At 47.3% G+C, this 22637-nt stretch overlaps 1 long non-coding RNA gene across 2 annotated transcripts in view; it reads right to left on the bottom strand.

Annotated features, from left to right (window-relative positions):
• Positions 1–250: 250 nt before the first annotated feature.
• Positions 251–22637, bottom strand: part of LOC128326001 (uncharacterized) — a 68008-nt gene continuing 45621 nt past the window's right edge. For both annotated transcript variants that reach the window (XR_008307790.1, XR_008307791.1), the window contains exons 4-5: positions 2678–2849; positions 251–383 (exon numbers count right to left, since the gene is read on the bottom strand). This is a non-coding gene — a long non-coding RNA (uncharacterized LOC128326001). The remainder of the gene's footprint in view (positions 384–2677; positions 2850–22637) is intronic.

Genomic DNA, 22637 nt, shown 5'->3' on the forward strand with positions numbered 1-22637 from the left:
TATATGCACTCAAATGTAAATGTCATTTCACTATGAATACTTCGTACAGGTCACAGTATCCATTTCTTGGCACAAAATTGGTTTGACTTTCTCATTTCTTTAATGGAAGATATATCCTGCTCCATGAAACATTTTTTTTTTAAAAAACAAAGAAGCTTCATGCCCTGAAAGGGACCACAGAGTTTTTCAACATCACACTGCACAGGAGAATGTCAGGTTCTGTTTTATTACTGATCATCTATTTGGCATTTCTAATGTACAAAACACTTTGTAATCATTGTCTTGTTACTTCTCACAATATCTGTGTAAAATTGGTGTGATGTCCCTCAGGTCCTTCAGACTTTCTTCCCCCATTCTCCTTATTCAGACATCCCAGGGGGTCACTACATAAGAAGAATTAGATGAGTGTGTAGTCTCTCCAGCTTTTTCACTGAGCCTACATTCACCCTAAAACACCCAAGGAATCAATAGCTGCTTCCACCTGCAGAATTAAAAAAGACTCCCATGGGAGAAGAGATCTAACTGGGGTGCTGACTTACAGCACACATATTTATAATCTCTTGGCTGAAAATATCAAGGCAGGAACATGGGGTGGTTTGAATCCCTCCACCTGCAGATCAGAACACACCAGCTTTAGTTAATCCAATAGTAAGGATTATGAACAAAGCCCAGAGAACATAAAATTTCAGTCAAAGGAATTCATTTAAAAATGGTTCTAATTTCTAATACTTTCCCTAGCTGATAAAATAGACACTTATACTATATCTTATTTAGCTGCAGATGATTCACAGCAAAAGGCAAAGTTGAGCCAGAGAGCACAATTCTTTGAGGCTATTCACACACAAGCAGCCCATGTAGGGGGTTTGTGGAGCAAGCGGTCCGCAAACCCGGTTTTTGAAATCGTGAGTAGCCATGCCGCGGCTCTGCGCCATGCCTACTCACGAGGAGACCCCTGACCGGGAGGCTTAAAAGCAGCCGCCTGGCTTAGGTGTCTCTCCAGTATGCCCTGCATGCTCGCACAGGGCATACTGGCACTTCCAGGGGCTGTGTGGCCCCAAAACTCCCCAGCCCCTGCCGGCTCCATCATGGAACCCAGCCGCCCAGGGCTCCCACCCTGTTCATCTGCAGGGAGAGCAGGCTTAGCCTACTCTCCCTGCAAAACTGGAAAAAGCATGTATGGATGTATTTCATACATGCATATGTATGTAAGTATGTATTTCAGTGAATAATTATTGGAATGGGGAATTATTCCACTTCTTGAGCCTTTTTTCCAGGGAGCTCAGAAGAACACCCCCACTCATTTCTGTCTTCACAACACACCTGTGAGGCTGAGTGAAGGTGACTGGACCAAAGATGCTGGCATGTGGTTTCCTTGTTACAACAACTGCACTGGCTCCTGAGTCATTTCTGGGCCATTGCAAAGTGCCGGTTTGGACTTTTAAAGCCCTAAACAACTTGGGACCAGTTTACCTGGACAGCTACCTTCTTCCATATAAACCTGCTGGAGAATTAAGATCAGCTGAATAAGCCCTTCTTTGTGTCCCACTAACTTCAGATTCCTGGTTATTGTGGATGTGAGAAAGGACACAACAAAGCTATGGAACATCCTTTCATGGGAGGTACATCTCACCCATCTGCTGGCAAGCAAACATATTTTGTTCTAGATTAAAGATCCAGTGCCATTTAATGACTTTTGTGTTTGTGGATGGTTGCTTGTTTATTTTATACTTTTATTTTTGTCTTTTGCACCAGCAATAGTGATGAACTTTAAATTATATTCCGAGGCACTTGAAGAGGCTATTCACACATGCGTGCAAAACCGGGCTAAGGAAGAACTGGGATGTGAACTGCCAGGATCAAGCTGATCCCAATGGCACTACGGCAGAAAACCTGTCTAAGAAGCCATCCTTCAAAATGAAGTTAGGAGTGCAAGCGCTCTCCTAACCTGGTTTTCCTGCTTGTCTACCAGACTGTGGGGAGCCCGGGGAGGGGAGGGGGGATCCCCATGATGCACTGCACACTTGTGCAGTGCATTATGGCATTTCCGGGGGTCAGGATGTTGTCCAGCTCCCCAACCCTCCCTGCTGCCTGGGCGTGCGGAGAATCATCTGGGCACTTGGGGAGCGCACCCAGCACAGGAGAAGCGGTCATCTGCGGGGAAGGTAAGTCTAACTCACCTTCCCCGCAGCCTACTCTGGAGCCCTCCTCACCAGTTGTGAGAAAGGGCTCTATGTGTTCTATGAATTAAATTAAAAGATGGGCTATAAATATTTTGAATAAATTCATTAACTAAGGCTGCAATCATGAACAGATTGGCTAGGGAGCCAGTCCCATTGCAACAAACTAATTCTGCTGGATGGTGTTGCACAAGTCCAGTGTCTATCATTTTAGGATACAATCCACCAGGCTGTTCCCTTGTGCAAGCCCCAGAGAGCAACCCTCATTCATTCCTCTCCTGTGCAGGAGATTATCCCATGGATGCTGACCACACACTGAATGAAAGACGGGTCTAAGTATGCTAGGAAAAAGCAAGAAAATAGTGATCGAAAAATAAATAGAGAGAAAGAACACATGGTTTCCTAACTTTTATGAGCTTAAATCTTAGTTTTCCCATTCTCTGAAAGTAGATTAAGTTATAAAAGGGTTTCAACAAAACAAAACAAAAAAAGCATTTCACCTTTTCAATGTGCCTGGTAGTTCTTCTCTTTTGAAAGTCCAATTTCACACTCATTTACACTAAAAATTTACTCCAGACTGAAGTTGGTGTTCTTTATATTGCTTTCTCAGACTGCTGTCATGCAATCAAGTTCTCTATTCTTCTCTTCCATTGTGCCGGCCAGAGACAAAACCTGCAGTGGTCACAGTACAGGCAAAAAAGGAGGGAAGAAAATATAACACGGATTAAATAAAAATAAAAATAAAAGCTTTGAATTCCAGTGGGGAGATAAAAAATGATTTGTGCTAAAGGTTAAATATTCCCTAAACCACAGTGTTACCAAGTTTTATAGAAATGCCTCTGTATCTTTCTACAATGCATCATCAATCCGCAGCCAAATACCACTGCCACTGTCCATTTTTTATCTGCACTGAACAATGTTTGGATGTCAGCTATCTCTGAGGCCCTTTTCCTGGAAATTATAAATGGTTGTCCTCATAATGATCAAAAAGGGAGAATCAAGCACAGAAACTGAATTCACAGCTGTTACACGTAACCTCACAGGAAGAGCATGAAATGCCTGGTTATATTTCTTCTTGCACAGGGTGTGGTAGGGAGCAGTTGCATTTGCAGAAGTACTCCTCTTTGGAGTTCTTTGGGTTGGTTGTTTTTTTTTTGGCAGTACGTGTTTTATTTCATTTCATCCATAACAATTTTTAAAGTACCATATATAGTTTCAAAAAAGAGAGGATAGGATAACAGTCTTTCCAAACAGGATCTCAAAACAATGTCTTATTACCACTAAAGCATTGCCCTTCACTGTAAGGCCAGTGGCAGCCCCCATCAACCCTGTGACTCCCTGGCTAATTATTTATTGGGCCTGTGTGAAGCTTCAGGTGCAGCTGAATAATCTGCCCAGTCCTCCTGGCACCATGCAGAGATAAGAAGTCTCACTGTGCTGCCCAGCCGGGGGGGGGGCTCCTTTAAAGGAAACGGAGCCCTCTTGAGCTCCTGCACCATCCTGGAATATGTCTATAGAGTTCTGGGAAGTTTTGCTTCTCTTAAGAGAGGACTTCATCTCCCCTAAAGGGCCCTCCCTGGCTGAGAAAAGTGCTGATTTTTTGCTTGTGACCTTACTTGAAAAATGCTGAAAATCATTGCACTGAAGTATTGAATTCTAAGATACAATATTTCTCTGTTTCTAAATAGTATGAAAAATGTCTTGAAAAGAATTCCTTGTTGCAGAGGAAGTTTTGGTGTTCCACTATATAACTATCTTCCAATTATCTGACATTTCCTTTAGAAGTTTCAGACTATCCCACAGTTTCTTAAGGCAGGTTAAATTGTACATCATTGCCTCCTGCTGGAATGCCCCCACCCCCTGCATTCTTCCAATGTGTTTTCCCCCTTTGTTCTCTCCAATAAGTTAACTGAGCAAAGAGACATTTTTTAAAGTGGTGATTCTCTTATATTTGGCAGGGAGAGCAACTAGCCCTATCCAACCCCAGCACAGCATCCCTACAGTCAGAGGTGCTCTTATCCCTGGACTTCGGGGCCAAAGTCCAGGGCCTCCACACCACCTGGGGCCCTCCCAAATCCTCTTAAGTCTGTCCTGGGTGGCATGGTTTGTGCCCTCAAGACCCTATGTGTTAAAAAATGATGCTTAATTTGCAGTGGGGGGCCTCCATAGGCCTTTAGGTCCAGGCTCCAAAATTACCTAGGTGTACCTCTGCCTACAGTGGCTGTTGCTGGTATCTGCCTTATGCTTCTTTTTAAATTGTGAGCCCTTTGGGGACAGGGAACCACCTCATGTATTTATTACTTGTTTTTCTATATCAACCACTTTGAGAGCTTTAGTTCAAGAGTGGTATATAAATATTTGAAATAGTAGCAGTAGAGTACAACCACAAATGACATCAAACTCATAATTAGAAGATGAGCTTAAACCAGAGGTGGACTGGTCCTTTTATCTTTAAAAATTAACCAAAGGGGCTGACATCCAATGCAGCATTTCATGTTCATAATGTAGCCCCTCAAAGGGGCTGCACAAAATTGGTGGTTGCATAAGCAGCACTTATGCACATTTCCCCATTATCCCAAATGTTGGAATGATTGTATGTGCAACCTCCTTTTTGGGGGGTGGAGTGCTGACACCACCTTTGAAGGGTGCAGCAGCCTCACTGTGCACTTTTATAGGCACACAACATTGCTGGATGTTGGCCAATGGCCCCTAGGGATATGCAGAACATTTCGATGTTGAAACATTGTGACTCGAAACAGGCCATTTCAAGTATTTCAAGCTCGAAACACAACACCATTTTAAAAAGGGGCCTGTTTTGAGCATGGAGCAGAACAACCCCATTTCAACTGAAATGTTTTGATGTTTCAAGTGACATTTTGGAGGCCTCCCCCCACCCCCAGCTGACTGCTTTTCGGGCGCTGGCTTCCAATTGGCTTGTGATCAACTTGCTTCTTGGCTGGCTTGTTATCATACAAATCAAGTGTTGTCATTGGCAACTGTGCTCCCATTGGCTGGGGGGAGGGGGAGATAGGGGGAACACCAAAGGAGGAAATCTCAAATTCAAAATGTATTCAAAGGGCCTGGGAGGCAGAGAGAGAGAGAGAGAGAGAGAGAGAGAGAGAGAGAGAGAGAGAGAGAGAGAGAGAGAAACCCTTATACTGTGCCTTTCTTGAAGAACAGGATACATCAGGACAGGAGAGGAGGAAGGAAGGTTTGATTCTGTGGTTTTCTTTTCTAGCACTGAGTATAATATGCTGTCTTATTGCTGCTATAACTATCTGGTTTTGCTAGATCTTAGATTGTCAAAGGAAGAAGTTGGCTGCCTGCCTTCCCTGAGCTGTGGTTTGTTTTGTTTTTGAGATAGTGTTGTGGCAAGAAATGGACAGTTACAGCTCTCTCTGTGTGTGTGTGTTTTGTGTAATATTTCTTGGTGATTGCTGTGATGAGCTTCATGTCTGGCCTTGAGACTAACTTATGCTTCACTCACTGCTATGGTCTGCTCTACAATCTGCATTGAAAGGTATACCCTGTCCAAAAAAAAAAGTGGGTGTAGGTAGCACCCATCATGCCCTACAATCCAACCCACTTTGGTGTCCCTAGGACCTACCCATGGGGAACAAATGGGTGTTTTGATTTTCCCTGTTGTTCCCTATGGACAAAAAACTTGAAACGTTTTGAGTTGTTTCATTGAAACAGCCAGCCCGACCGCTGTTTTTATGAAATATTTTGGCTATTTTGTGTTTTGTTTCAAGCTCAAAATAGAATACAAAATCAATTTTGTGCACATCCCTAATGGCCCCTATCTGGGCCAGTTGTCTGGCCCTCAGTGAGGGGAGGGTACACACTTTCCTCCATGCCAATTTTGCACTTAAAATACCAATTGCAGCAAATTGGGGGCAAATCACTATTTGGGAGGGGGTATGCACAAAAATGATGCAAAAATGATGAACTCCTCACACACTACAACCACAGACTGGGAGGCCCTGCAGCTAATTAATGATAAAAGACCATTTCTGGGTTAAGGCTAAAATGGTTTCTAAAGATGGGTTCACTGCAATCTGTAGTTATGCCTTATGTTACAACTAATTATGCACAGCTACTAATTAACTGTCAGTCAGTCAGTCAGTCAGTCAGTTTATTATGGTCAACACCATAAAAAGCAACAAACATCACATGGAAAAATTTGATATGCCATTAGATATCAACAAAGCAACCATTTAAGCTATTAATTTCCTCCTATGTTTAATCACAGCTGCTAAAAATTTAGCTATAGAAAGGGTAACCTCAGACCTGGAATCAAATAAGAGGAATCTTGCATATACTTGGATTGAATGGCTAGGTTGTGATATTAATAATAGGCAGATAAGATTTTGTCTTAAATCATCATAAAACCCACAGACCAAAAGTACATGTGCCACAGTCTCTATTTCTAAATTATTGCATGGACAGAATCTTTGCATGAGTGGTATACCTGGAATCTCCCTAACAACACCTGTGAAGGAAAAGCATTTAAATGGGCCTTTGCAAAAGCAATCTGTTGAGAACTATTATTAGGATTAATGAATTATGGAGCCATATGCCAGTTATTCTGAACTAAAGAGCAGGATGGACTAACTTTACCAACTAACTCTTGAGAAGTTATATCCCAAAGTCTTTGCTTAATTAAAGAGAAGGCTGAAGTGCGCCCCATCAAAAGCAAAAGGTCAGGAGACAGACCAATTTGACTAATTTTCCAAGAAACAGCTTTAAACCAAGAGCTAATAAAAGAATCCTCAACAAGATGGCAAAGTAACCCTGAAGTGTTTCGAAACACATAAATGCTAAACCAAAGTTTAATTGCAGCCAACCATGCTTTGGTTTCCAATGGATGTTGCCCCATCTCTAATAGGACCGCAGCATTTGATACACAACTGGGTAATGTTAACAAAGCTCTTAAAAATGGGCCTGAATATTACAAAGCCCATAAGATGCTGCATTTATCCATAGAGAGACACCATATAAAAGTTGTGAGGACAACTTAACGTTTTAATTGTGGCTGGAATATAACATCTGCTGTTAGAACGAAAAAACTGCAAAAGTATCCCCCCCACCCAAAAAGGCATCTGACTTCTGTATAGCAGAACGATGATGGATTGACCAAGATAAGGAATGATGAAACAGCAAACCAAGATATCTAAAACATCTGACCTGCTCAATCAGGTGACCACAAACCAGCCATTTATGGCATTTAAATTTCCTCTCAAAACCCAGGATCTTTTATTTATCCCAGTTTATTACAACAGAATTATGCCTGAAAAATGTAACAAAAGCTGCTAGAAGGCATTTAAGGCCCAATCTTGAATGAGAAAGTAGAACTGCATCATCAGCATAAAGTAACAAGCATACTTTCCTATTACCAAGAGAAGGAAATGGCCCTCAACACAATTTAAAGATGACTCCAAATCATTAAGATAAATATTGAATAACGTTGGGGCCAATATGCAACATTGTCGTACTCCCCTGTCCATCGAAATATCATTTGTGAGAAAGCCCTCACTACCACATCTTATTTGCAATTTACTATTTTTGTACAAAGCTTTTATAAGAAAAACTAAATGCTTATCAGGCAATAGCCCATCAAGTTTTTGCCAAAGATGAAGTCTAGGAACAGAATCTAATAGGGATGTGTGGTTCGTTTCGGATCCGAACCGGTTTGTTCCGAACCAGTTCGGATTCGGAGGATCGGGTCCAAACCGAATCGGGCCCATTTCGGTTCGCATCTGAACCGAATTCGGGCCAGTTCGGATCCGAACAGGTTCGGAAAATCCGAACCGGTTCGGAAGTCCCATTGCCTTCAGTTGAGTGTCTGGAGTGTTATTTTCAAGTTTAAAGTGTGTCCTCCATTTTGTGGCTCCTTCCTGAAACTTTTGCTCCTGGCATCCATTTTGTGAGGCTATTTTCAGGCATTGCATTGGCTGTGCTATTGATCCTTTGATTGGCCAGAATGAGTCCTTTGCTCTGGTAGGCTGCTTGGCTGTTGTACTGTTGAGAGCTGGCACCCTGTTGGCCGTGGGGGGAGTGCAAAGGTGGGGGCTCCCAAAGGAGGGAATTTCAAACCTATATAAACCCAAGCCTCTTGCCTAGAAACTTCTCTTTGGCTGCAGTTGTGGGATCATCTGAGACCCTTGCTTGCTCCTTTGCTGCTGGTGTCTGACTGTGAGTCCCTGACTGTGTCCTGTGTCTCTCTCTCTGTGTTGTTGTGTGCCACCTTCTTTAATCTTTTGTCCACCTGCCCTCTCTGTGACTCTGTGTGTGTGTGTGTCTCTGTCTTCTCTTCCCTTTACTTACTTTACTTTTTTCTTAAGTTTCCCCAAATTTCCCTGTTGTTTTTTTTTGTCTGTCCTGCTTTCCTCCCCCTCCCCCTTTCCCTTCTCCTCCCTCCTCCCTTGGGCCTACCCTCCCCCACTCCCACCCACTGCATTCATTGCTTTAAAAGTTCAATTTATTATTGCTCTTTGTGCCTTGCCTTGTTTTTGTTCAACTTTTTGATTTTCATTGCATTCCATTGGTTTCATTTATATATTATTGCTGCTGCTTTGGTTGTTTGCTTTAATTGTTAACTGGTACTTTGCATTTTGTTGCTGCTGCCTGCCTGAGCCCCCCCCCCCCCCGAGAGGATTCTGTTATTATAGCCAATTTTTGTTGTGATTGTCCCATATAATCTATTTTGGTTCTCTTTTGGTGGTTGGTTGTATGCTCTCCCCCCCCCCCCCCCGAGACTTGCCCAATTTGCTTTTGCTTGATTCTTTCAGATTGGTTTTCATTCTGTGTTCAACTAGTTTTGCATTTGTTGATTTGATTTGAATTGAGATTATTATTGCTCCTTGTTCTGTGTGGCCCCCTGCTCCTAACTTGCCCCTCCCATCCAGAGACCCAACCAAACCCACCCCACCCCACCCCACCCAGCCCAGTTTCTCCCCCTTCCATCCAGCCTTCTCCCCATTGCTGCTGCCCGCCCGAGTTCAGATTTGTTTGTGCAGACTTGCTTTGCAGTCCATATTATTATTTCAGCAATTGTTTCATTGTCTCTGTTTGCTGCTTCTTAGTGGGCCTTTTTGCTTGGTTCCCCCCGCCCCCCGAGATTCTGCTGGTTTATTATCATTCATTGGTTTAGAATTGGGTTTTAAACTTTTTGGCTTGTGTTTGTCCCTACTACCCCTGATTGATATATCGATTGATTTGCTCCCCTCCTCCTCCCTGCCTGCTCCCCCCATGCTTCCCCCCTCCCAGACTCCACACTCAGCCCAGTTTCTCCCCCCTCCCATCCAGCCTTCTCCCCATCGCTGCTGCCCGCCTGAGTTGTTCTACTTTCTCATTTGCTGTTTGTTGCCCCCTCCCCTTTTCCCCAACACCCCTTGCCACACACTAACCCTAACCCAACCAACACACCCTCTAGTCCCACCACCTCTTCTTGCCCCTGACTCCCATACCCCCCCCAGACCCCTTGCCAAACACTCCACCCCCCCAACCAACACACCCTTTGGTCCCACCACCTCTTCTTGCCCCAGACTCCCTCTACATACCCCAGAGACCCCTTGCCACACACTAACCCCCCCCCCAACCAACACACCCTCTGGTCCCATCACCTCTTCTTGCCCCTGACTCCTTCTACATACCCCAGAGACCCCTTGCCACACACTAACCCCCCAAACCAACACACCCTCTGGTCCCACCACCTCTTCTTGCCCCTGACTCCCATACCCCCCAGACCCCTTGCCAAACACTCCACCCCCCAAACAACACACCCTCTGGTCCCACTTCTTGGGACCGCTGCTGCTGCTTTCCTCCCCCCACACCTGAATCCCCCCTCTCTGCTGCGCTCCTCCTCTCTTCCTTCTCTCTCTCTCTCTCTTCTCTCTCTCTTCTCTCTTTCTCTTTGTCTCTCGCCCCCCCTCTCCTCCCCTTCACTTCTTCCACTTCCTCCCACAGCTGCAGCCACAGAGTAGCCTACCTCCGACCTCACCTGGAGGCTGCCATCATTTTTTTTTTCTTTTGAAAGTTTTTTGTTGATTTCATTTGTCTCTGCTTGGGGGTGAGTTGAGTGACACAAATAGTGTTGTCTCCTCACTTCTGCCCCTCCATCGTTGACCTACCCCGGTTGCCTGTGCCTTGTGCGGCCGCCCTGTCTGTGTCCCAGCCCAGGGTGGCTGGCTGGTGGTGGCGCATCCGTGACCAGCAGTGAGCGGCAGGAGAAGGACCAGAAGAAGAGGGGTTAGTGCGTGCGCAATTGTGCACCTATGGTTGCCCCCTTTCCCTCCCTAGTTGGCAGTTTTAAATAGGGACACCCCTATTTTGAAATGCATTTGGGTTGTGTGGGAGGAGGGACCCTTGGAGATGTACTGTTGTGACTTGTGTCTTGCTTGAAGAAGATATTGCTGCTGTATGTTGTTGCATTGCATGCAGATGAGGTGGTTTTTTAACAGGTTACCCAACACACTACCACACCGTCCCCAGGTCATTATGTTTGGAAGATATCTATGATGATGTTCATGCTGCCAAGTGTTTGATGCCTGCTTGCTTGCCTTGGGTGGCAGACAGAGTGGGTGGGTGGGTTCTTCTCTCTCTCTGTGAAAGTGAAGTGCAATTTGGGTTTTGTGTCAGTGAAAGTTCCTATAGGCTGGCTCTGCTCATCATCAGTTTGCCAAAGAAGGGTTTCCTTCCTGGGGTCATTCTAGTAATCTTTGAAAGATATATGATGATGATGTTCCATCCATGCTGCCATCAAGTGTTTGCTGCTGCTTGCTTGCCATGGGCAGACTGGCAGAGTCAGAGTGGGTGGGTTCTGTGAAAGTGCGACTGGGTTCTGGTTTTGGTTGTGTGAAATTTAAAGTCACTAAATAGGCTGCATTGAGGTTGATGCTCCCACCACAGCATTACTTGAAAACCACCCCCCCAGAACCATGCCACACTGTGTTTCAGTTCACTAAATAAGGGTTTCCTCCTTTGATCTGCAGGTTCCCAAGCTTTGACTGCGTCCCTCCCCCCCCCGGTAGGTGCTGTGCCCTCCCCCCATCCATTCTCCCCAAAATAATAAAAATACCTGCCACCCACACCACAACTACTCCACCCAACTGCCCGTGCCACCCACACCAGGGGTCCACCCTTTAATCCCCAATTTAAAAAACAACAACACCCAGCCCCATCTCCCCAATTGGCTTGACACCCAAATTTCAAAAGGTCACCCTCCCCCTCACTTCAATTGGCTTCCCCCCCATATTAAAAAGTCTTCCTTTCCCCCCAGTTGACTTACTTTTTCAAAACAAACTCCCCCCCCCCGCTGGCTCCAAATCAATTGGCTTTTTTTTTTTGCCCCTCCCAACCCCCTCCAAATTATTTTTTTGCCCCTTTCTGGCCTTCCTCTTAAAGTCTCCCTCCATCCTAGATAAAAGCTAGCATGTCTGAGCAAGGTGAGCGCCGTGTTCCGGCCAGGCCTCGCGCTAGGTTGCCAGGCAGAGGACGTGGGAGAGGCCGGGTGCGGGGTGCGCCTGCGGCGCGGAGAGGGAGAGGACGCAGGGAGCCTGAGGATACCCAGGTCCTCCCCATTGGACAAATCTACGCCCTGGCTCTGAGTTTGGTCTGCAGGATTAATTCCCCCCTGCCTGCTGCCGGCAATCGCAGCAGAGGTGTTAGGGCTGTGGCGGGTCCCTCCTCGGCAGCACCAGGTGCTGCTGAGGTACCGCCAGTTGTTGTGGTGGTGGAGACTGAGGATGTGGAAGAGCAGGTTGAGGGCGGTGAGGACCGTGCAGCCAGGTTCTCCCTCCCTCTGGGGCCCCTTCCCCCTATCCTTTCGCCGCTCAGTGGGCCCCCCCCTCGTGAAGCCCGACACTCTGGGGAGTGGTCTGGCGAGGTGGTGGAGGAGAGGCCTGCCTCTCCTCTGCCAGTGGAGCCGGGCCCTTCCTCTGGTGTGGAGGGTGGAAGGGGCGGGTTCAGTGGCAGCAGTGGGCAGGCAGCGGCGCCCCCCCCCAGGACTGCAGCCACCCTGCGAGAAACGGCCTAGGACGGCACCCAGGGTTCAGGAGGCCAAGGGCAGTGGTGTATGGGCGCATTTTGAGGTCCCTCAAGATGCCCCATTCCACGCCCGCTGTGTCCACTGCAGGATGCAGGTCAGCTGTGGAATGAACCCTGGGCACCTGGGTACGACGCCCATGTGGAGACACATAGAGCATCACCACCCAGGTCTCAGGGGACAGGCTGGCAGCGCTAGTGCACCTTGTGCATCTGCCACTAGGGCGGACAGCGTCAGTGTGCCAGCCAAAAGGCAGGCTACACTGCCAGTCCAGCGGTGGACACAGTTGTCGGGCAGCCAGCGTACTGTTCGTGTGGACCATCATCACCTCACCCGCCTCATAGGGGAGATCAGGTGGTCAAGAACTCCGGCTTCCACCAGATACTCCAGTACCTGGTGCCCGAATATGTCATCCCCTCAAGGACCATGTTCAGCCGGAACGTGGTCCCCTCCCTGTACTGCAAGTGCAGGGAGCTCATGTCGGCAGGGCTGCGTGCGGCTCCGGCGGGCACCAGCGTGCATTTCATGACTGACCTCTGGACCAGTGTCAGTGGGATGCACGCTGCTTTCCTGGCCCTCACTGCCCACTGGTGGGGACCAGAGAGTGAGGGGACCTCCTCAGGCGATGCTTCCGGGTCTGGCACGGCTCCCGCTGCACTACAGCACAGGTGGGCCGTTCTGCACGTGGAGACGATGGACACGAGGCACACCGGGGAGGAGGTGGCGGCCGTACTCGACCGCCATATAGAGGAGTGGATTGGCGGGTGTCCACACCTCTCCCGCGGCTTCATTGTCACAGACAATGGAGCCAATGTTACCGCCGCTGTCGAGACAGTCATGGGCTGTGTGAACATACGGTGTATGGCACACACGCTCCATCTGACTGTCAGGGATGCCCTCGGCCTTAAGGAGCTGAAGGTGTCCCAGGAGAAGGGCCGCCCCCTCCTAGGTGCTGTTGCTGCCACGGCCACGCTTGTTGAGAAGTCTCACAAGCTGGCCGCCCACTTCCACCGCAGCGAGAAGTCCAGGAGACTGCTTCGCCAGAAGCAGGATGACCTTGGGCTTCCTCGCCATCTCATCCCTATGGAAGTTGAGACGCGGTGGAACTCCACCTTCCTCCCGTTCCAGCGCCTGTTGGAGCAGGAGAGAGCCCTTGTTGCCCTGGCGAGGGATGAGTCCTTGGACGTCTGTGACCTCTCGAACGCAGAGTGGAAGCAGATGTCCAAGGCGGTGTCGGCACTCGAGCCCTTCCAATTTGCCACGAAGGGCTTGTCTGGTGACACTACTCCCTTGAGCCAGGTGCTGCCCACAGCTATGGGTCTGGAGAAGCTGATGGGCGAACTCCAGATTTCTCTGACCACGCCAGGGGGTTGTGCTCTGGCTGGGAGGCTGAAGTCTGGGGTTGACAGGCGGCTCGTTGGTGCGCTGGGAGACAGGGAGGAGTATGTTCTCGCTTGTCTCTGTAACCGAGCCATCAAGGGCAATGCCGTGAGTGCCAATGAACTGCCCAGGTGGAGGGACATCCTGGTACAGAAGGTGAGGGAGGAGGAGGCCGCTAGGGCCCGCCGAGACCAGGATGTTGGTAGTGGTGCGGGGGCAGCCCCCGTGGCCCAACCCGCACCCAGCAGCAGCGTGGGCGGCCAGCCGGTGTCAGCTTCCCCTTCCCCTCCCTCTTCCCAGTCCAGCAGCGTGGCATCCCAGGCAGCGCCATCGCAGCAGCCAGTTGCTCCCGCTGCGAAATCCGCCCAGTGGTTTCAGCGGGTCTGCTATGGCGCCTTGCCTGGTATGCGGGAGGCTCGAGCTGCCAGGACCCCCTCCAGTGCTGAGCAATGCGTTGCGCAGTACTTGGAGGAGCCTGTGGAGGAAGATAGCATGGACTGCGCACAGTTCTGGGCAACCCACCGCCAAGTCTGGCCAGACCTGGCGGTGGTTGCTGTGCGCCTCCTCTCCTGCCCCCCGACCAGTGTCCAGAGCGAGCGAGTGTTTTCACATGCCGGGGACGTGGTGACACCCTCTCGCTTCCACTTGGTCGCTGGGCTGGTGGAGCAGCTGGTCTTCCTTAAGGTGAACCTCCCCCTGCTGGGCTACCCCAAGGTGGAGTTTGAGATGGGTGAGTGATTACCGTGGGTTGCCCCATGGTTGGTCACCTGCCTGACTCGACCTCTGTGCTTATCCCTCCCCTCCCCACATCCACCTCTAGCTGAGCTGTTGTGACAGATGCTGAGCCGTGCCAGCCAGTCGCAGCATGTAGTGTGCCCACACAGAGATGCAGTGGTAGTAGTAGTTGTAGTGCTGCGACTGGCCAAACTTTTACAATGCCCACGCCCACCTAAAAAGAAACCCAATGCTGACCAGCAGCAGCACAGGCCCTTATCTCTCCACCTGTCAGCATTTGGGGACCTGGCGTGGGCACGGCACACACCCCCAAAGTAGCACAGCCCTAATAGTACTAGACTCAGTGGCAGCAGCGGGTATACATTCGAATGCAGTGTAAATATGTAAATACCAGTATGTAAACATGTAAATAGTTTTTTCTTTAAAATCCCATGTCAAAATCAACCCTCAAAATTATTCAAAAGAAAAAAAATTGGTAACCAAGGGAGAACAAAATTAATGCTAGATGAATTGATTTTATTGAAAATGTTACCCAAAATCATGTGTGGGGGGCTTGGTTTACATGGAAAAAATGATTTAATGATTTTTTTTAATGAAACAAATGAATTATCATCTTATGTTCATCTTGATTGTGGTCACTGTTGATGTTGGCTGATGGCGAAAAAACTAAAACCATCATAATAGCAATGAACTGACTGCCAACACAACATATTGATTGATAACTATGCAGGGGAAATTGTGTGTGTGTGTGTGTGTGTGTGTGGTGCGGGCTCTGTCTCTTCCTGTTGTGTGTCTGTCTGTCTTTGTGAATGGATGCCTAGCACTGTCTGTCTGTGTGGATGCTTGCTGTGTAGTTTGTGCGCTGTCTTTTGTCTGTGCTGTGTGTGTGGTCTCTGTAGTGTCTACATGTTTTTTTCCTTCCCCCCTCCAAGACTCCCTCCCCCCATGCCTCCCTCCATCCCTCCCCTCACCCTCACCCCTTTCTCTTCATCACCCTCCATCCTCCCTTCCACGCCCACCTCACCTGCCCCCACCCCAGTCTGGCAATGATGAGAATGTGGTCTGACTCTCTCCCACCGAAGCACACACGTGATCACGTGTGTGCATAATATGTGGCTGACCAACTCTGAGCCGGACCCTCCTCCCCCTTCAATCCCCTCTGCTGTTACATCCCTCTCCCCCTCCCCCTCCCGCCCTTTCCTCCCCCTCCCCCCTCCCCCCTCCTAGCTAGCAGCACACACACACACACACACACACACACACACACACACACACACACACACACACACACAACACCTGGTGGCAAACACCAGCACACATGCACTCACACTGGTGCCACCACTGTGCCTTGGGCCTCTCTGTGTCCTTGAGCAAATATGTGGTGGACCAGAGAACCATTTCTTTCAAGTAAGGCAAAAGGCATGCACTCTCACTGCGCACACACGAAGGAGAGGTGAGATGACAACTACTAGAACCAGCAGCAGCAGGTGAGTGTTGTGTTGCTTGCCAATGCCATTGCCATGCTCCATGCTCAGTCTGCTGAAACTAAACTAACTATCATCCTCGCACACAGCTCAGCTCAGCTGCACTCAATGCACTCACTACTAGACACTACAGCTGGTGGTAGAAGATGTCCTGGATTCTAACTTTCAAATCTGTGCTAGGATTGCCTCGCCTCCTCCTGCCTGCCTGTAATTGTGCCCTCTCCCCTTGCAGTTGCGCGTCGTGACGGGTTGGTGTGCGTGCGCCGTCTACTTAGCTCTCCTCTTGTTGGCTTGGTTGGCTTGCTAGGCACTGGCTGGCAGCAGCTGTTGGCTGTGTGCTATGCTCAGGCTGTGGTGCGTGTGACTGGCAATGTTGGCGTAGCAACACTGGTTGTGGTGGTGGTAGTAGTAATAGTAGTACTACTAGTAGTAGTAGTTGTTGTTGCTGGCTGGGCTGGCCTGTGCTGACTCTGCGCTCTTGGTCTGGTTTGGCTTGGTCCCCCTGGCCTGCCTGGACGCAGATGTAGGGTGTGCGTGCATCATCCATGGGGAGGAGGAGCAGCAGAAGAGCAGAAGAGCAGGTTGGCTGGCTTCTGTCTGTCTGTGGTGGCCTCAGTGGCAGGCACTGAGTGAGGCGGTGGCTTCTTTGGGCATCACATCACCCATCATGCAGAGCAGCAGGTCTGCTTCTCTGCTCCGCCTCCTGCTTCTTCTCTGTGTGTGTGTTGCTGTGCTGCTCCACTGCTGCTGCTGGCAGGCAGCAGCAGCAGTGGCCTTTTTGTTAGATCAGAGAATGGTGTTGTCTCTCTGAGTGTCATCTTAGTTGCTTGGGTAGGTGGTAGGTAGGTATTAAGGTGGACTGACTGGGTGTTACGTGTAGGGCGCCCAGAGAGAGAGGGGCAAAGAAGCTGGGGTGGCAATTGATGGGTGCCCCTAGCATTGTTGGTGGGTTTCTTGAAGAGAAAAAAAAATCCCATTGGCTAGAATGGGGATTTGGGACAGCCCCGTACCCGCCTCTGTGGTGTGGCAGCACCCCCAAAGTGGGTCCGGGGCCATGGCAAAAATGGCCTCAGTCCCTCCCGGCAATCCCCGGATAGATAGGAGTGATGGTTTTTTTAATTAGGATTTCCTAAGGCATTAAATAACTGCCTCTCTCAGAGCTATGCTGGCTTTACCTTTCAGCCACTGACACACATTCTATTCTTACAATTAGATATTATTTAATGCCTTAGAAAATCTTAATTAAAAAACCCATCATTCCTATCTCTCCGGGGATAGCCAGGAGGGACTGCAGCCATTTTTGCCACAGAGGTGGGTACGGGGCTGCCCCAAATCCCCATTCTAGCCAATGGGAAAAATTTTATTTTCAAAAATTCACCAATAATACTAGGAGCAACCAATTGCCTTGGGATTCTTGGGGTGGGGGACACCCATGGGTGCCTACCACCCACCCTAGCTTCTTGCCCCTAAGTGCTCTAGATAGGGAGTTATGGGCAAAATTTTAATTTTTTTTTTAAATGTAAAAAATCAGAGGAAGGTCCAATCGACTTGAGGTTTGGGTGGTAGGTGGAACACAAGGTCAGCTTTAATGCCAGCTACTTTTCGAGATCTGAACTGGTTCAGTTCAGATCCAAACTGGTTCGGATCTGAACCGAACCAGGGGGTGGTTCGGACAAAACCAAAACCAAACCACCCCCTCCCAGTTCGGACCCGGTTCGGATCCGAACCGAACCGGGCGAACCAGTTTTGTGCACATCCCTAGAATCTAAAGCTGCCTCAGGTCCATAAATGCAGCAAATAATTTTCCATCTGGAGGGCTGGAATATTTTTCTGCAATATGAGACAGGACCAAACAATGATCCATAGTAGAACAGCCTTTCCTAAGAGAAGCTTGTACTTCTGTAATTTTTGATCCAATTTCCAAGAATGATGTTAACTTATTATTTAAGAACCTAGCGTACAACTTCCCTATATTAGACAATAAATTAATAGGTCTATAATTCGCAGGGTTAGATTAATTGATCAAATTGCAAATTACATAAGAATGTCTGTTGATCTTTATCCTGCATTTTTATTATTTTCAACTCATTCTATCTTTGGCTGTAGCTTATGTTTCTCACTCTGATGAAGTCCTGTTTATTGCTTGTGTATCCCATCCTTCCTCTGCAAATATCAGGGCACCATATATAGTCCCTTCAGGTCTGCCTAGTCTATACAAACCTAATTCCTGGAACAAGTTCCCATCATTAGAGCAATGGGAAGAAGGATCTACTCTTTCCTGGGCATCCAGATATCTATAAGCCATGCTTCTATGTTGGCTGTTATGCTATCTATAGTGTGATCAACACATCAGTGTCATTCATTCTTGGTGCCTTATTCCTCTCCATACAAGTGATTATGTGGGACTGAACTGAGGAATCATGAACCTACTGCATGCACAGCACTGAGCTCTGCCATTATGGCCACTCAATGAGAAACGTGTTAGAATCCTCAAGGCTTAAAATCTACCAAGTGCAGAGGTGCACACAGGTAATTTGGAGCCTGGACCTAAAGGCCTTTGGAGGCCACACTCCCTGCAAATTAAGCATTATCATGCTCTTCCGGGTGACTACACCATCCAGGACAGACAAAGGAGGATTTGGGGAGCCACAGGGGCTGTGTAGGCCCTGGACTTCAGCCCCAAAGTCTGGGGGTAAGAGTGCCTCTGACCAAGTGAAACATAAGGGCTGTTCACATGACCATTTGGAGGTGAGTAGGAGCCCAGGCGAACTGCTACCCCATCAGCAGCACACAAGCAACACAGTTAGCAGAACAGAAGCTGGGTTCTGCTAACCCAGTCTGTATACAATTATGGCTCCTGAGGACTCTAGAGCTGCAATAATCAGCTCCAAGCCTCGCCACTCCATGGAAAGTCTTCCTAGGGTGTGTATGCCTTCCCAGCATGCTTTGCACTGCCAGTAAACTGGAAAAGCCTCATGACATTAGTGGTGCCATCCTATTGTCCAGGAGATCCAGGAGGCAGTGTTACAGAGCAGGCCTGATTTATACACCAAATATGCTCATTAGCTAGTATACAAAATCAGGTCTGGCCCATAATGTCATCAAGTTCTTATATGGTGACCCGTGTGTGATCTGGGCGCAAGAGGAAAGGAGATCAAACCACTCCTAAAAGGGTTCAATGGGCTTTATTGAACATAAAAGGCTTAACAACAACCTAGCAAAGCAGAATTGCTAACAGTATTAAAACAGAACATCTAGCCAGTACCAATATTCCACCCAGCGTGCCTAACTAAATTTATGTGTGTGTAATTAAATCTTCCTAGATTCTAATACATTTCAGATATAGGCAGAAAAGAAAGGAGGGGCTGGCATGGTTTCGGGGAGATTAGTAGAAGGGAAGAAAAAAAAGGGGGGGATGGAGAAGGGAGCAGTAAAAGAGGAAGGGAGAGCAGCATATTACCAGGATCAGAGGCTGTAAAGAGATGAATCACTTCAGCTGAAGCAGTGAGGTGCTGGCGGAGACAGGAGTTGTGCAGTTGCTTCAGATCATAGCTGAGAGCTCCATGGCTGGGGAGCCTTGACTTCTCACTGCGCAGTGAGAGTCATAGCCTCTGAGCACGGGCAGAGTTCCTGCTTAGCCCCTGCGGCTGTGCAGCAAACTCTGGGAAAGAGTGTGAACTAATCTTGTTGTAGGCACAAGAATGCTAGCGTGTGAGCAGAATGCCCGTAGGCACAGAACTGCTGAACTCTCTGTCTCAAGCCTCATTCTTATAGTCATTTTTCTCTTTGATCCTTGAATAGGATCTATTCAAAAATCTCCTCTTTTCCTGTATGTCCAAACAGGTGTCAACTTCCTGCCACCTTCTCAACAAAATCTTAATTATTCAGGATATCAGCTAGTCCAGAGATATCTTTGGATTTCATCTCTGTAAACTGCGTGCGCTCAGGAAGGGAGGGGTGGGGAAATCTGCATCTTAAGATGCTGCAAATTACATCTTGGCAGTCTGGTCCCCAGAAGCTGTGAAAATTCAGAGTTAGTAATGGAATTTGTGGAATTGGTCCTATTTGGTGTCAGTCATTCCATTATGTACCTTTATCCAGTGTTTTGCTTGTAATTGAAAACAAGAGAATATTTAGAGGAACATACATGTGTGTGAGACTTGTAGCATTAGTGAGGTGAGAATTAAAGTCTACAAGCATTATCTTTGTATCCATTTGGCTACGTCGAACTTCCATGGAGACAATACAGTTAATTACTGACAAGGATTTAACACTGACTTCTTGTAGCAAGAAAGGAGGGGAATCAGCCCCCTGGCCCCTTTCACAGACACTTGGTAGCCAGTTGCAATTTAGCATATGGATTGCAGCATTCAGCATTCAGACTTGGCTCCATTGTTCCCTTGCATGTCCCATTTTAACAACACAATGCCAGGTTCCTCCTCTCTTCGCAGAGCAGGGAACAGTATGCCAGAATTCAGGTTTGACTTCATTTCTTGATATAAAATGAAATCAGATACAGGCCTGTATTCCGGGCCTATATTTCACCATACTTCTGAGTTGGTACCTCCGGTTATGATGGGTTATGACCGTCCACAACAGCAGTCTCATCAACCCTGTTAGAGACTAGTGTATTCTTTGCTGACAACTGTTCTGTGCCCAGATGTCTATGGCTGCCATGTAAGTGTGGGTGGGGCATGTGCTGGTAGCCCAGGTAGGATCAGCAGGTGAGTCTTCATGATAAAACATTCAGGGTAGGAGGGCTCTCCTCTCCTCCATCCTTAGTAAAATCCTAGGTACAAAAGCTGGGTAGCCCTGCTGGAAGCAACCTAAGCTGGAGGGAAATGCATGAGTTCTGACAATCATACAGATATGGATAACTCACCTCCTACTCTGATTCTAATGGTTGTATGAACCAGCCTATAGCTTATCAGCCCTGTACTATGGCTTGATTGAGAACCAATCCCCAATTTCCCTGTCCATGCAGTTTTGACAAGATAGCAAAACAAATCTATTGAGCCTCTAGTGAGCTGCCATGTCTGGCTGGTGGGCTGCAAATAGCTTGGTGGGTCAGAAGTTGTGTAGGTCACACTAAAGCGTTTTCTATAAGAAGACATCTTGGAGTACAGGTTAAGCCTGTCCAATTGTCATATGCACCTTTCTTCTTGAGCCTTTTCCAATTTTCATATCTTCCTCTATTCCTCAAGTAGACTATTTCAGGTTTTAATGGCTAATATCTCCCCTTAAATAGAGCACTCTTACTACAGAGCAGCACTTTGAAGATTTCATTATTCTGGAACTTGAATTTGTGCCCATTCCATCAATTCAGGTGCTGGTTACTCAGGCTGTTAATGAGGGACAAGTGCAATGACCATTCAGTCAAATCACAGAATATAGAAAAGGTCAAGGCAGTGCAGCACATTATTCTATTTCACAGAACATTGTGAATTGGGCAACATGTTACTCATTTTCCGATACTTTGTTCTCATGACACAATTACTATAAAGACATAATATAGTTTTAAATTAATCCACACTCAAAACAAAGCTTCCAATTAAAATTCTAAATGGCACAACTTCAGTCCTTCCGTAAGGCAATTATCAGGATGAGAATGGGGATGTGATCTTCCACCATATAAAGCTATAGGCTTAGTGTGTGTTCCCTGCTTGAACAGCATAATACATCTTTGCTTATTGAAACCTGAATGTGACTTCTTAGCTCTTCCCAATGTTCTTATTAGTGCTGGCATTGCACTATTCTTCTTCAGTAACTCCCCCGCATCCCCGCCCTCAGCTTTTCATTCTTTGCACTGCATTGGAAATGTTCATTTTACCTTTGGACATTTGCCTGTGTGTTCCTTGTTCTGACCATATGTGCTTATGTAAATAATTCAAATACTTAAAAAATTTCTGGTTTTGGTGAGAGTTAAGGTACTTAACTTTTTCATTTGTGCTGTGAAAAGCATGGAATTTGCAAGTTAAACTGATTACCATAACTTCTGTGTCAGGTAAGTAGTAAAGACTGTGTACTGTCTCATATATTATAATGGCTTTAAAATGAGGCTTTGTGTACCCACAATTCACCATGGGCTGTGGAGGGAGGCATCCTTCCAGGTCTTAGTTTTGCTGGGGGTAAGAGAAAAGAGATAAAGGGAAAGATAAAAGTAAACCAAATAAAAGAAAGCATGAGAAAACAAAAGACAATAGGAAGGAAGGAAGGAAGGAAGGAAGGGTTGTCTAACTATTCAAGGGCCGGTTCTCATAGATTCTCCTTATCAGGTAACTATGTTCAGAACCAAGAAGTCACTATTTAGAACCTGCCAGGCAGGGGCGTAGCTATAATTGAGCGAAAGGGTTCAAAGAACATGGGCCCCCAGCTGCTGAGGGCCCTCTAGCTCCATTCCTCCCTATTTTCTTCATTATCTCCCTCACTCTGGGGAGCCGCCAGAGAGAGGGATGAACATGGGCTCCCTCTCCCCTAGCTACACCCCTGCTGCCAGGACTTGCCCTTCCCAACTCTCACTTCAGAACCCCCAGTGGGTAAAATCTCTGCTCTGTGCCCTTAGTTGATTTTACTCAGTTACTATGTGAACACTGACTATTAAATATATATACACACAGAGAGAGCAAAAGGAACTAGTCTAGCATGCAGCTGAATTTCTGGATAAAAACAGAGGCACTAACATTTTTAAATGGTATATTTTCAATGGTGAAAAAGGTCACTTTTTCTTTAGAAGATATATTTATACTAATATTCCTCAATGGTGGAAATCTGGAGAGATTGCGGGGCCTGTTATCTAGTTTCCATGTACAAAATTTC

The sequence above is a fragment of the Hemicordylus capensis genome, chromosome 5, assembly GCF_027244095.1.
Source record: "Hemicordylus capensis ecotype Gifberg chromosome 5, rHemCap1.1.pri, whole genome shotgun sequence".
In the NCBI taxonomy this organism is placed as follows: Eukaryota; Metazoa; Chordata; class Lepidosauria; order Squamata; family Cordylidae; genus Hemicordylus; species Hemicordylus capensis.